The following is a 14,535-nucleotide window of genomic DNA, read 5'->3' as shown; positions in this document are numbered from 1 at the left end:
AAGGCCTAATGTTTACTACATAATCTTTGTAATTGATTTGTTAAAACAGATGCCATATGGATGGTGTTACATCTCAATGGATGCATTAAAAGAGCGAGCGAGCGCGACTGACACTGTGGGGGCACTCAGCTTCTTTTGCCATCTTCCTAGTACTTTCTACGACCATTTTACAAAACCATTCAGGTCCCCATTGACTTTTATGGTGCTCTGGTTAAAGTTTGGGTAGAGTTCTGGTACCTGAACTGATCTTTGGACTAAAGTTTGGATGAACCAGAACTACTGCTCTGCTCATCCCTACTAAGGGACGCTTTTCATCTGAAAAACAAAATTAGTTCATTTTTTGCTCTTTTTTTTTTTTTTTTTAGATTTTTGTTACTACAGGAACACAGGCCGGAAATATGGCCATCTAAACAAGGTATACTATTATAAAGGAATAATCTATATTACTGAGGGATACATAAAGCAGTAATCTGAAACTATGAACTAGGCTGCATTCCTCCAGGTGCACTTTGCTGGTGTGTACGTCTTTTGTGTTCTTTGATTATCTTTTTTTATTATCGTAATGAATTAAAGAATAGCAATATCCGTATCTTTTTTTAAGCCTGACACTTTTTTAATTATAGGTACAAACCTACCGTATATACTCGAGTATAAGCTGAGATTTTCAGCCCAAATTTTTGGGCTGAAAGTGCCCCTCTCGGCTTATACTCGAATCATGATCGGTGGTGGGGTCGGCGGGTGAGCACTGTCATATACTCACCTAGTTCCGGCGTTCCTGTCGCTCCCCCTGCCCGTCACATTGTCTTCGGTGCCGCAGCCTTTTCCCCTGAGCGGTCACGTGGGACCGCTCATTAGAGAAATGAATAGGCTGCTCCACCTCCCATAGGGGCGGAGCCGCATAATTCATTTCTCTAATCAGCGGTGCCGGTGACCGCTGACAGAGGAAGAAGCTGCGGCACCGAAGACAGGCAGGGGGAAGGAGCGGGACTCCGGGAGCAGGTAAGTATCGCATATTCACCTGTCCTCGTTCCACACGCCGGGCGCCGCGCCATCTTCCCGGCGTCTCTCCGCACTGACTGTGCAGGTCAGAGGGCGCGATGACGCATATAGTGTGCGCGCCGCCCTCTGCCTGATCAGTCAGTGCGGAGAGACGCCGGGACGGGACGTGAGGAGCTGCAAGCAAGACAGGTGAGTATGTGTTTTGGTTTTTTTTTATTGCAGCAGCAGCAGCTATGGGGCAATAATGGACGGTGCAGAGCACTATATGGCACAGCTATGGGGCAACGGTGCAGAGCACTATATGGCACAGCTATGGGGCAATGGTGCAGAGCACTATATGGCACAGCTATGGGGCAACGGTGCAGAGCACTATATGGCACAGCTATGGGGCAACGGTGCAGAGCACTATATGGCACAGCTATGAGGGAATGGTGCAGAGCACTATATGGCACAGCTATGGGGCAACGGTGCAGAGCACTATATGGCACAGCTATGAGGCAATGGTGCAGAGCACTATATGGCACAGCTATGGGGCAACGGTGCAGAGCACTATATGGCACAGCTATGGGGCAACGGTGCAGAGCACTATATGGCACAGCTATGAGGCAATGGTGCAGAGCACTATATGGCACAGCTATGGGGCAACGGTGCAGAGCACTATATGGCACAGCTATGAGGCAATGGCACAGCTATGAGGCAATGGTGCAGAGCACTATATGGCACAGCTATGGGGCAACGGTGCAGAGCACTATATGGCACAGCTATCTATGGGGCAACGGTGCAGAGCATTATATATATGGCACAGCTATGGGGCAACGGTGCAGAGCACTATATGGCACAGCTATGGGGCAACGGTGCAGAGCATTATATATATATGGCACAGCTATGGGGCAACGGTGCAGAGCATTATATATATGGCACAGCTATGGGGCAATGGTGCAGAGCACTATATAGCACAGCTATGGGGCAACGGTGCAGAGCACTATATGGCACAGCTGTGGGGCAACGGTGCAGAGCACTATATGGCACAGCTATGGGGCAATGGTGCAGAGCACTATATGGCACAGCTATGGGGCAACGGTGCAGAGCACTATATGGCACAGCTATGTGGCAACGGTGCAGAGCATTATATATATATATATGGCACAGCTATGGGGCAACGGTGCAGAGCATTATATATATATATATATATATATATGGCACAGCTATGGGGCAACGGTGCAGAGCATTATATATATGGCACAGCTATGGGGCAACGGTGCAGAGCATTATATATATATATGGCACAGCTATGGGGCAACGGTGCAGAGCCTTATATATATGGCACAGCTATGGGGCAACGGTGCAGAGCATTGTATATATGGCACAGCTTTATGTGGAGTATATATGGGGCAATGGTGCAGAGCATTGTATATATGGCACAGCTTTATGTGGAGCATCTATGGGGACATAATGAACAGTGCAGAGCATATATGGCACAGCTTTATATGGAGCATCTATGGGGCCATAATGAACGGTGCAGAGCATTGTATATATGGCACAGCTTTATGTGGAGCATCTATGGGCCATAATGAACGGTGCAGAGCATTATATATGGCACAGCTTTATGTGGAGCATCTATGGGGCCATAATGAACGGTATGGAGTATCTATTTTTAATTTTGAAATTCACCGGTACCTGCTGCATTTTCCACCCTAGGCTTATACTCGAGTCAATAAGTTTTCCCAGTTTTTTGTGGCAAAATTAGGGGGGTCGGCTTATACTCGGGTCGGCTTATACTCGAGTATATACGGTAGTTAAAACCACAGCTATTAATTAGAAAGCAAAGTAAATCCTGTTGAGTTTGGTGAACATCACACTTCCTTCACAAGCTCATTGCACATATAAAGTTTTAACCTTGGTTTAAAAGGGATTGCCTAACTAAACATATTATATATTTTACCGATACATTCAATTATTTAAAAACTGATTGTGAGTGGGAATGTGTTCTGATTATTATGGTCTCAGACAGTGCTATAATCGCACCACGTCACTTTGACTTAGGTTTACTTTGCTTATTTTGAAGGCACACTTTTTCTTCTTAAAAAGAAAAAGCTAAGCAGGAGAACAAAGTGCCCTACACCTCTATAGCACCTGGACTACTTGATTCTAGCAGTATTCTCTTTGCAAGATCCCATTTAAGTTATTTAAATATTTAGATATTGTTCTTTCTTTTTCATTGTCTAAATATAGTGCTGCAATTTGACAAATGCACTTTTAACCCCTTCACGACATGCACCGTTTATGTACTGCACATGTCGTGTCTCCCCGTCATGTGGCCTCCGTCGCTGAGCCCACATCTTTCCCAGCACATGTCAGCTGTTTTGAACACACATTCCACACGTGTGCCGCAAGTATTACAGACACTGACATCTCCGCTACTGGAAATATCAGGATGTGAGAAAGAGGCGTTATAGCGGATTTTTGTGTTTGCCAGCTGTCACACACTAAGACGCTTTTTATTGCAAAAAATTGTTTTTGCATCACCATATTTTGAGAGCTATAATTTTTCCATATTTTGGTCCAGAGAGTCATATGAGGTCTTGTTTTTTGCGGGACGAGTTGACGTTTTTATTGGTACCATTTTCGGGCACATGACATTTTGATTGCTTTTATTCCGATTTTTGGGAGGCAGAATGAACAAAAACCAGCAATTCATGAATTTCTTTTGGGGAGGGTTATACCGTTCTGCGTGTGGTAAAATTGATAAGCAGTTTTATTCTTTGGGTTAGTATGATTACAGCGATACCTCACTTATATCATTTTTTGTGTGTTTTGGCGCTTTTATACAATAAAAACTATTTTACCGTATACACTCTAGTACACGCCGACCCGAGTATAAGCCGACCCGAGTATAAGCCGACCCCCCTAACTTTGCCACAAAAAACTGGGAAAACTTAATGACTCGAGTATAAGCCTACAGCTACGGGTAAATTTCAAAAGTAATAGATAACAATAAAAGTAAAATTAATTGAGACATCAGTAGGTTAAGTGTTTTTGAATATCCATATTGAATCAGGAGCCCCATATAATGCTCCATACAGTTCATGATGGGCCCATAAGATGCTCCATACAAAATACGCCCCATATAATGCTCCATAAAGTTTAATGGGCCTATAAGATGCTCCATATTAAAATATGCCCCATATAATCCTGCATAAAGGTCAATAATGGCCCCATAAGATGCTCCATAGAAACATTTGCCCCATATAATGCTGCACAAAGGTTGATTATGGCTCCATAAGATGCTCCATAGAGATATTTACCCCATATAGTGCTGCACAAACGTTAATTATGACCCCATAAGATGCTCCATAAAGATATTTGCCCCATATAATCCTGCACAAATGTTGATTATGGCCCCATAAGATGCTCCATACAGACACTTGCCCCATATAATGCTGCACAAACGTTATGGCCCCATACAGACACTTGCCCTATATAGTGCTGCACAAACGTTATGGCCCCATATAGACACTTGCCCCATATAGTGCTGCACAAACGTTATGGCCCCATAAGTTGCTCCATACAGACACTTGCCCCATTTGCTGTTGCTGCGATAAAAAAATAATAAAAAAATCACATACTCGCCTCTCGTCACTCAGGCCCCCGGCACTTTAAATATTCACCTTTCCGGCCGCCACTCTGTCTTCAGCGTCTTCTGCACTGACGTTCAGGCAGAGGGCGCATACTAACCACGTCATCGCGCCCTCTGACCAGAGCGTCACTGCAGAAGACGCTCAAGACGGAGCTGCGGCTGGAACAAGGAGAGGTGAATATCGTGCAGCGCTCCCCCTCCCCATTATATTCACCTGCTCCTGGCGCGGTTCAGTCCCTGCTTCCCCGGCGCCGGCAGCTTCTTCCTGTGGGGGGTTGAGCCGCATATTCATTACTGTAATGAGCAGTACCACGTGACCACTCAGTACAGGAAGAAGCTGAGGCGCCGGGAAAACCAGGAACCGCGCCAGGAGCAGGTGAGTATTATTAGACAGCCCCCGCTCCCCCTCTCCTGCCGACCCCTGGGTATGACTCGAGTATAAGCCGAGAGGGGGACTTTCAGCCCAAAAAAATGGGCTGAAAATCTCGGCTTATACTCGAGTATATACGGTATATAAAAAATTATTATTTTTGCATCGTTTTATTCTGAGAGCTATAACTAACTTTTTTTTATTTTTCCGGTGTTGGAGCTGTATGGTGGCTCGTTTTTTTGCCATGATGACGTTTTCAGCGGTACCACGTTTATTTATATCTGTCTTTTGATCGCGTGTTATTCCACTTTTTGTTCGGCGGTATGATAAAGCAGTTTTTTTTCTTTTTTTTTTTTTTTTTCTTTTGTGTGGCATTCACTAAAAGGGTTAACTAGTGGGACAGTTTTATAGGTCAGGTCATTACTACGGACGCGGCGATACCAAATATGTGTACTTTTGTTTGTTTAATTTTTTTTTCATTTTGTGCAGGCCGATCGCTTCTATAGCATGCAGATGGAGCATCATCTGCATGCTATAGAAGCTCTCAGCGCTGCAATCCCTGCACACTGACCGGAGAGACTTCCTGACATGCACTGCGCATGACAGGAAGTTTCTCAGCTCTGGAGACCCGGATGTCGTCATGATGACATCAGGTCTCCATGGCAGCGATTGGGACCCTGCGTCATGCAGAGAGGCTGTCAGCCCTCTGCCTGCTTCCTGAATGCTGTGATCGTGTTCGATCGCAGCATTTCGGGGGTTAAAGTGCCGGTCTGTGACCACTCCTGGCACTTAGTGGTGGGTGGCAGCTATGAGAATCAGCTGACACTCGGCCGCACACCACCCGTGAGCACGGCCAATCGCAATGGCGTAGTATTCCGTCCATGGGAAGTAAAGCCCAGGTCACATGGACGGAATAGAACGTCTGATTGCAGAGAGGGGTTAAAGATGCAGAGTCAGCTGTCCGTGTCGGGGTATGGTTACAGCCACTGTGTGCTGAGCAGTGACTGAAGAAAATAGATGAGAAAAAGATGCATGCTTCAAAATAGGGAACTGCCAGGAAAATATATAAAATTTGAACCTTATTAATGGAAACCACAACAAATCACATGCAAGACAGACTCCTAAAAACATTTAAAAAACAGACGGGTTCAATAGCTGGTTATGCCCTTGATATGGCAATAACCTACCTCCACAGACGTTTACAAAAATCCAAATGGCAGTATATTAGTATATAATACCAACAGGAAAATTTCATATTATCAAAGATTGATGAGAAAACAGAACATTGATATGTACTCTTACTAAATAGTTAAACCCATGAACCCATAGATGCGCAAAAAAACATGCACAATATGAAGACAGTAAAAGGCGAAATGCTTCTATTCACAGCACCATGTCAGTGACTGAAATAGAAAAAAACGCTTCTGGTTGTGGACTACCAGAAGGTTTAACGTGATTATCCCAATTGAAAATACATAAGGGAGAATAAGAAACAAAAACAATGGAAAGGCTATTAAGAGCAAGAAAACCTTGCTAGCAAATCAAAAATATTTGTGAAAAAATATCAGGGTTCAAGCCTGCTGGTATTAAAATGTAAAATTTCTATTTGGAGCCATTTTTGTCAGTAGAAAATTTATGGAGGAGCAGACCCCACGCGTACCGCCTGCTGCATCCGTGGCTTCTCCAGGGGAAATGTCTGCTTCATGCTGCACATAAGTGTGTGTGTGTGTGTGTGTAAATATGTATACCGCCTTCTCCGCTCTCCTCCTTGTGACCCCAGTAATCCGCACTGCCCGGCCTGCACCCTACAAATAGCCGGGGCTGCAGTTAGAGCAGGTCCCCTCGGTGCTGAGGTGAGCTCGTCGGAGGGCTATCGAGCACCGGGGGAGGCGGATTGTACGGCTGTGTGTGCTCGGGCTCCAGCTCCGACCTCCCTGCCACCGCCGCGGCTGAAAAATGGCTCCAGGAAGCTGACAATGAATGAAGGGATGCGGTTTACGCGCGAAGGTCGGAGCTGGGGCCCCGAGCACACACAGCCGTACAATCCGCCTCACAAGGAGGAGAGCGGAGAAGGCGGCGGCTCCGTACCATGAGAAAGGGAAGCCACCTCGGGCACGACCAGCTGCTGCCCCCGACAAATGCTCCAGCTTCTCCGGGGGATTCGTGGCCAGGGGCGGCGCTGTGGTTGGCGCAGGAGGCGGCGGATACCTGCACGTCCTGTCCTCCCCCGGCCCGGTGCACCATCCCCCACACGGACTGTGCGCTCCGGAGCAGCAAGCAGCGGCCAGCTTCATCTACTCCACCCCGCATGGACCCGCCACCAGAGCCGGCCTACTGCAGCCTGCACTGGGGCGCCCTCCGGCGAAGCGACGATTAGAACTTGGAGATGGAAGTCAACAGTATCTTTCTGAAGGATTAAAAACACCAAAAGGCAAAGGAAGAGCCACTGTATTCTGTCCCGACAGCCCAAAAACTCCAAAATCACCTCTGGAAAAAACAAGATATGACACCTCACTTTTTTTTCTTTTTTTTTTACATTTACACTGGTAACCAGGGTAAACATCAAGTTACTAAGCGTGGCCCTGCGCTTAGTAACCCGATGTTAACCCTGGTTACCAGGGGACTTCGCATAGTTGGTCGCTGGAGAACTGTCTGTGTGACAGCTCTCCAGCGACCACACAGGTTTTTTTTCCAATGTAAGACACCCCCCCGAAAGTAAGACATAGTGGGACTTTTGAGTAGTAAAAGAATGTAGGACGCTGTCTTACTATCGGGGGAACACGGTATACATACATACATACATACATACATACATACATACATACATACATACATACATACATACACCCATACACCTTGTCAGGGTAGGTTTCTTATTCACCCTTATGTATTTTCGTTTGGAATAATCACTTTACGGGTTAAACCTTCTGGTAGTCCACAATCAGAAGCTTTTTTTTTTTTTTTTTTGTATTTCAGTCACCGCTGCAATTCCTTAAATACTGACATGGTGCTGTGAATAGGGTTATTTCTCCTTTTACTGTCTTCATATTGTGCATTTTTTTTGCGCATCTATAGGTTCATGGGTTTAACCATTTAGTAGGAGTACATATCAATGTTCTGTTTGCTGCCGGATCTTTGTTTATATGAAACTTCCCTGTTGGTATTATATACTAATATACTGCCATTTGGATTTTTGTGAACATCTGTGGAGGTAGGTTATTGCCATATCAAGGGCATAACCAGCTATTGAACCTGTCTTTGATTTTTAAATGTTTTTCAGTCTTCTTGCACTTGATTTATTAATGTAAACAACAACAAAGTTAAAATTTTATGTTTTCCTGGCAGTTCCCTACTTTTTAGCATGTATCTTTGTGTCTCCTATTTTCTCCATTGCTATGCAGCATGCTTTAGGAGAACCCCTTCAGTTCAATTATGAATTAGCAGTGCCCTCTGTTTCTTGGTCTTGCTGAGCAGTGACTGAAAGCCGGAGGCTGCCAGGAAGAATAAAGTTCATTTTCTCCTGACATCCAAGTAAAACGTCGGACACACAGCTTTGGAACGCAATTAACCTCATATCTGCAGGTTAATAGCATTTTGTGGCTTGACTGGTTCCCCTTTAAGTACACCCCCTGTATGCAAACATTACCTGAACCTCAGATCATGCCTTGAGATTACCGTCCTTTTTGGAATTTGTGGCATTTTCCTATATTTGCATTCATGGAAAGGTTAGACCATGTAAAAGTATATTTTTAAGGAGAAGTGATGCCTATCATGTTTCAGGACCACGTGTAAGGGTACCGTCACACATTGAAATTTTCATCGCTGCGACGGCACGATTCGTGACGTCGCAGCGTCGTATAATCATCGCTCCAGCGTCGTAGACTGCGGTCACACGTTGCAATCACGGCGCTGGAGCGATGCCGAAGTCCCCGGGTAACCAGGGTAAACATCGGGTAACTAAGCGCAGGGCCGCGCTTAGTAACCCGATGTTTACCCTGGTTACCAGCGTAAATGTAAAAAAACAAACAGTACATACTCACCCGTCGGTGTCCTTCAGGTCCCTTGCCGTCTGCTTCCTGCTCTGACTGAGTGCAGCCGTACAGTGAGAGGCGCAGAGCGCAGCACCGCTGCGCTCTGCTCTCACTTTCCGGCCGGCACTCAGAGCAGGAAGCAGACGGCAAGGGACCTGAAGGACACCGACGGGTGAGCATGTACGGTTTGTTTTTTTACGTTTACGCTTGTAACCAGGGTAAACATCGGGTTACTAAGCGCGGCCCTGCGCTTAGTTACCCGATGTTTACCCTGGTTACAAGCGAAGACATCGCTGGATCGCTGTCACACACAACGATCCAGCGATGTCAGCGGGTGATCAAGCGACGAAAGAAAGTTCCATACGATCTGCTACGACGTACGATTCTCAGCAGGGTGTCTGATCGCAGTAGCGTGTCAGACACAGCGATATCGTAAAGATATCGCTAGAACGTCACGAATCGTAACGTCGTAGCGATGGAAATTTCAATGTGTGACAGTACCCTAAATATAGAAGTTAGAAAATGTCCCCAAAATTGTTGAAAAACTGCAAATGCTTAGTGGGAACAAGGTTGCACATGTTCCATATGGAAAAGTTTTCTTCTAATCACAATTAGTTTTTGATATTAATTAAAAACTTGCATACTGGCACCAATCTAGCTGAAATAAATGAATATTGCATGCTCGCCCATTTTGTCCCCAAAAATCTATCGGGCACGTTTCCTCCTCCCTCTGGATTTCAGTTTCCACTTTACAGTGGTGTGTGTCTACATGACCACAGCCGTTTATAGCTCATCAGTGTTATGATTTTACTACAATAGTCACATTGGGTATTCATGATGAGACCAATGCAGACAAGATAAACAGATTACCAGCACAGCAGGGGGATTGTGAATGTGGAAAGGTGGGGATACTATAGGCCCCGTCTCACTAAGCGATTTACCAACGATCACGACCAGCGATACGACCTGACCGTGATGGTTGGTAAGTCGCTGTGTGGTCGCTGGGGAGCTGTCACACAGACAGCTCTCTCCAGCGACCAACGATCAGGGGAACGACTTCGGCATCGTTGAAACTGTCTTCAACGATGCCGAAGTCCCCCTGCAGCACCCGGGTAACCAGGGTAAACATCGGGTTACTAAGCGCAGGGCCGCGCTTAGTAACCCGATGTTTACCCTGGTTACCAAAAAAACAAACAGTACATACTCGCCTTTCGGTGTCCAGGTCCCTTGCCGTCTGCTTCCTGCTCTGACTGAGATCTGGCCGTACAGTGAGAGCAGAGCGCAGCGGTGACGTCACTGCTGTGCTCTCACTTCTCACTGTACGGCCGGCAGTCAGTGAGAGCAGGAAGCAGACGGCAAGGGACCTGGACACCGAAAGGCGAGTATGTACTGTTTGTTTTTTTTGGTAACCAGGGTAAACATCGGGTTACTAAGCGCGGCCCTGCGCTTAGTAACCCGATGTTTACCCTGGTTACCAGTGAAGACATCGCTGGATCGGTGTCACACACACCGATTCAGCGATGTCAGCGGGGCCTCAACGACCAAAAAAAGGTCCAGGCCATTCCGACACGACCAGCGATCTCGCAGCAGGGGCCTGATCGCTGGTACGTGTCACACATAGCGAGATCGCTATGGAGGTCGCTGTTGCGTCACAAAACTAGTGACTCAGCAGCGATCTCGCTATGTGAGACGGGGCCTTATGGCTAAGTACATTTACTTTATCTTTTTGTTTTACACAACCATTTTTGTTTCCTTCAGATTTTTTTTGAAACCTGACAACTCGAGGTTTGTACCTTTGCAATCAATGTAAGGCCGCCAGAGGCAACAGTTTTGCGTTATAGGGTGTACTTAGTTGTATATTTCTTGTCTGTGTGGTGAATGTACAGCATCTTCTACAGATATTTAACTCCTTGGCACTATTTTACATATATATTCGTCATATGCACAAGTCACTTTGTGCTTTCACTGATTTCAGCTGCAAGAGCTTGGCTGATATACTCAGCCAGGCTCTTTGTGATTGCTAGAATCTGCATTCTTTCAGATTCCATCACTTTAATCCCTCATATACCTCATGGTAGGCTGCTAAACTGGTAGCTATGTCCAGTGGAGCTCTTACAAAGGCCTTTGAGTCTGCCATACACTGTAATGAATGAATTCCCCCCAAAGGTAGACCAATACATATGTATTACAGTAAAAATGGGTTAGTTTGTGAACAAAAACAATGTACCGTTCAAAAACTCGCATTTGTTACTGCCATGTTTGTAATGTTCCATAGTCTAACACTATAACATTATTTATCTAGCCCAGTAAACCACTATGAAGAATAATAAATTAATGCCAGAATTGCTATTTTATTTCATCCTGCCTCAAAAATTTTCATCGAGATGTACTTATTCCAAAAGTGGTACAAATAAATTCTTAACATTTTATTGCGTAAAAAAACAAAAAAACAAAACCCTCATATAGCTCTATTAATGAAAAATAAAATGGGTATAGGTTTCAGGACCTCAAGCAAAAAAAAATTAGATTTTCTTGTGCAAGCTTGGTAAGCAAGTTATATGAATTGGACATCAGCCAGTTATAAATTCACTGTAATCATTTTGTCCCGTAATACAAAACTACCGAATTATTTATTACATAAGGTGATTCCTGAAAGCAAAATTTCAAGCTTGTAGTCATCCAGCCTGAAAGTTGTAAATATAGTCATCAAAAAAGTCATATGAATCCAAAAAACTACTGCTTGTCCCTCAAAAATCAGGCCTCTTACAACTGGCAACGTAGAAACAAAAAAAGTATGGCTCATGGAATGTGGCGATTTCCCCCTAGTCACCTAAAAAAGATAATGGATATACAATATATACATCTATCTCCTCTTCGTTCTTTTTTTTTTGTGTGTGTGTTTTTAATGGTAGTAAAACACAATGCTGTGTCATTGTTGTGAAGAATAAACATAGTGTCAGTTAAACTGAATAGTGACTAGTGTTTAAATCAAAATCTGAAATTCCAGAAGGATTTATTCTTTTGTAAATTTTGCCTTTTAAAAAAAAGTTTATGATCTAGAAAACTGGTACCACAATAAGTAGGATCACAGGTTACCTTTCCCCAAACCCATCCCCCCTACCTCCCTCCCTCTCCTTACCCCTATTCCCTTGCAAGCTGACTATATGATTATTTCCACATGCTAATATTAAATTTCAAAGTTATAATAAAAATTATTTGAACAGAAAACTGGTACCACTAAAACTAGTCACACAAAAAATAAGCCTTCATACAGCTCCATTGATGGAAAATTGTAAAACCTATGGTTGTTAGAATATGGTGACACAAATATTCTTTACTTAACCATGTATTTAATTCACTAAAATGATATATATTTATTGCCATAACCGTGCTGACCAACAGAATAAAGTGATGTTCAATCTAAGTTTATTAAAAATAAATGTTCAAATTAAAATAGGAAACAGTATAGAATAGAAAAGTGGGTACATGGCCACGCAGGGCCCCATTCAAGTCGAGTACAAAAAATGGACAAACTCTTGTAATATGAAAAACAATACTTCAATTTTTCAGTGAAGCCTATATTTAACTGCATTGAAAACTATAGGATAACCCAAAAGGAGGACTCTGGAAACACATTTGAATGTTAGCTCGAAATGACGATGTACCCTGGAGGATATGTGCTTATAAAATTAAATATATAAACTGGATGTTGGCCTTCACAACCAGCTTTGCTGACCAACCGAATAAAGTTAAATTAGGTGCCCCTTTTCAGAATACTGTCCTACATGGGCTGCGGTAACTATTTAAAAGCCAAAAAAAGGTAAATGGAGGTATGGCCCTCCGCTGCTTCCCCAGTCGTTGAGCTTTGCAAACAAACAGCTGTGTCCTGAAATAAATGCCATGAAATAAAACTTTTTTTTTTTTTATTAGATTCACACAGACTGTTCTGACATCTTCTGGGAGTGATTTTACTTATTTTTTTCTCCTACATGACACCTTTTGTTGATACAAGATGAGCAAGCGAGTATCTCCTCAGCGCAACTGAGAAATGTAAATCTAAAAACCATTGTCTTACTTAGCTCTGCAGCCACCGTTCCATCATGTGGCCAGTTTAACATGCTCAAAGCAATAACGGGGTCCTCTTAAAAAGGTTATTAGTTAGGGCTGTAAAAGTCGAGAACTGCTTTTTTCCCCCCCTAAAACAGAGGTCCCCAACTCTTCTGACCTTGAGAGCCACATTCAGCTCTGAGATGGGGTCGCGAGCCACATCCAGTCTTGAGATAGGTTCGCGAGCCACATTCAGCTCCCACCCCCCTCACAATAGTGGCAACCAAAGCTCCCATTACAGGCAAAATGGTAACCAAAGCTTTTCCACAAAAATCAATCACCCCAAAACAGTTTGCAAAGATCCAGTGGTTCCTACAATACTCCACATTCAGTATTCTCCTATAAAGCACTCCCAAGACACTGTCACATCCAGCTTTAAACACCTACAGGTGGTGTCATCTCGTCTCCAGCATACCATACTTACAGTAAATCATCTCAAAGACCAGTATATGTGCATCCAGATCGGCTCTTCTGTGCAGGGCTGCTCACAAAATTCACCATTTTCAGATGTGCTCTTCATACCTGTTTGCTAGAACTGGAGCTAATTCACCAAGCTGACAGACAGCCGCGAGCCACAATTCATGGGACCGTGAGCCACATGTAGCTCCCGAGCTACAGGTTGGGGACCCCTGCTTTAAAATAACGTCCTTTTGCATTTGTTTTTTATATTGATCCCAGTCCATGTTCCAATTTATTTATAACAGAGCTTTAATACTTAATGGGAATACCCTCTCATAAGATCTGCTGCTTAGCCAAACAGAGCATCCTTGTCTGTAGATTTCTCTATAGCTTAAGGTTTTTCATTTCATTACTACCGCAGGTTATGAATAGGGAGTCACTCCTTATTAATAAGAGTATGACATATAGCGCATGGGCAATTGCTGCCATGTCTTCTCAAGACATAGGTTTATATTTATTTTTACATGTATAATTGCAGGGAGTGCTTTGAGTTGACCTTCGCGTAAGAGATCGTGTGTGTGTGTGTATATTTATACAGTTATATGAAAAAGTTTGGGCACCCCTTTTAATCTTAAGCTTAATGTTTTATAAAAATTGTTTTTTTTTTTTTGCAACAGCTATTTCAGTTTCATATATCTAATAACTGTTGGACACAGTAATGTTTCTGCCTAGAAATAAGGTTTATTGTACCAACAGAAAATGTGCAATCTGCATTCAAACAAAATTTGACAGGTGCGTAAGTATGGGCACCCTTATCATTTTCTTGTTTTAAATACTCCTACCTACTTTTTACTGACTTACTAAAGCACTTTTTTTGGTTTTGTATCCTCATTGAGCTTTGAACTTCATAGCCAGGTGTATGCAATCATGAGAAAAGCTACTTAGTGGCCACTTGCAAGTTGTTCTCCTGTTTGAATCTCCTCTGAAGAGTG

The 14,535-nt window shown here is 43.8% G+C and overlaps 1 protein-coding gene across 25 annotated transcripts in view; it reads left to right on the top strand.

Moving 5' to 3' along the window:
• Window positions 1-14,535, top strand: part of ATXN2 (ataxin 2) — a 177,619-nt gene that overhangs the window by 148,897 nt on the left and 14,187 nt on the right. The window lies entirely within an intron of this gene.

The sequence above is a fragment of the Ranitomeya variabilis genome, chromosome 1 (assembly GCF_051348905.1).
Source record: "Ranitomeya variabilis isolate aRanVar5 chromosome 1, aRanVar5.hap1, whole genome shotgun sequence".
Classification (NCBI taxonomy): domain Eukaryota; kingdom Metazoa; phylum Chordata; class Amphibia; order Anura; family Dendrobatidae; genus Ranitomeya; species Ranitomeya variabilis.
The sequence above is the reverse complement of the archived record's forward strand: the minus strand, read 5'-3'. Positions and strand labels throughout refer to the sequence as shown.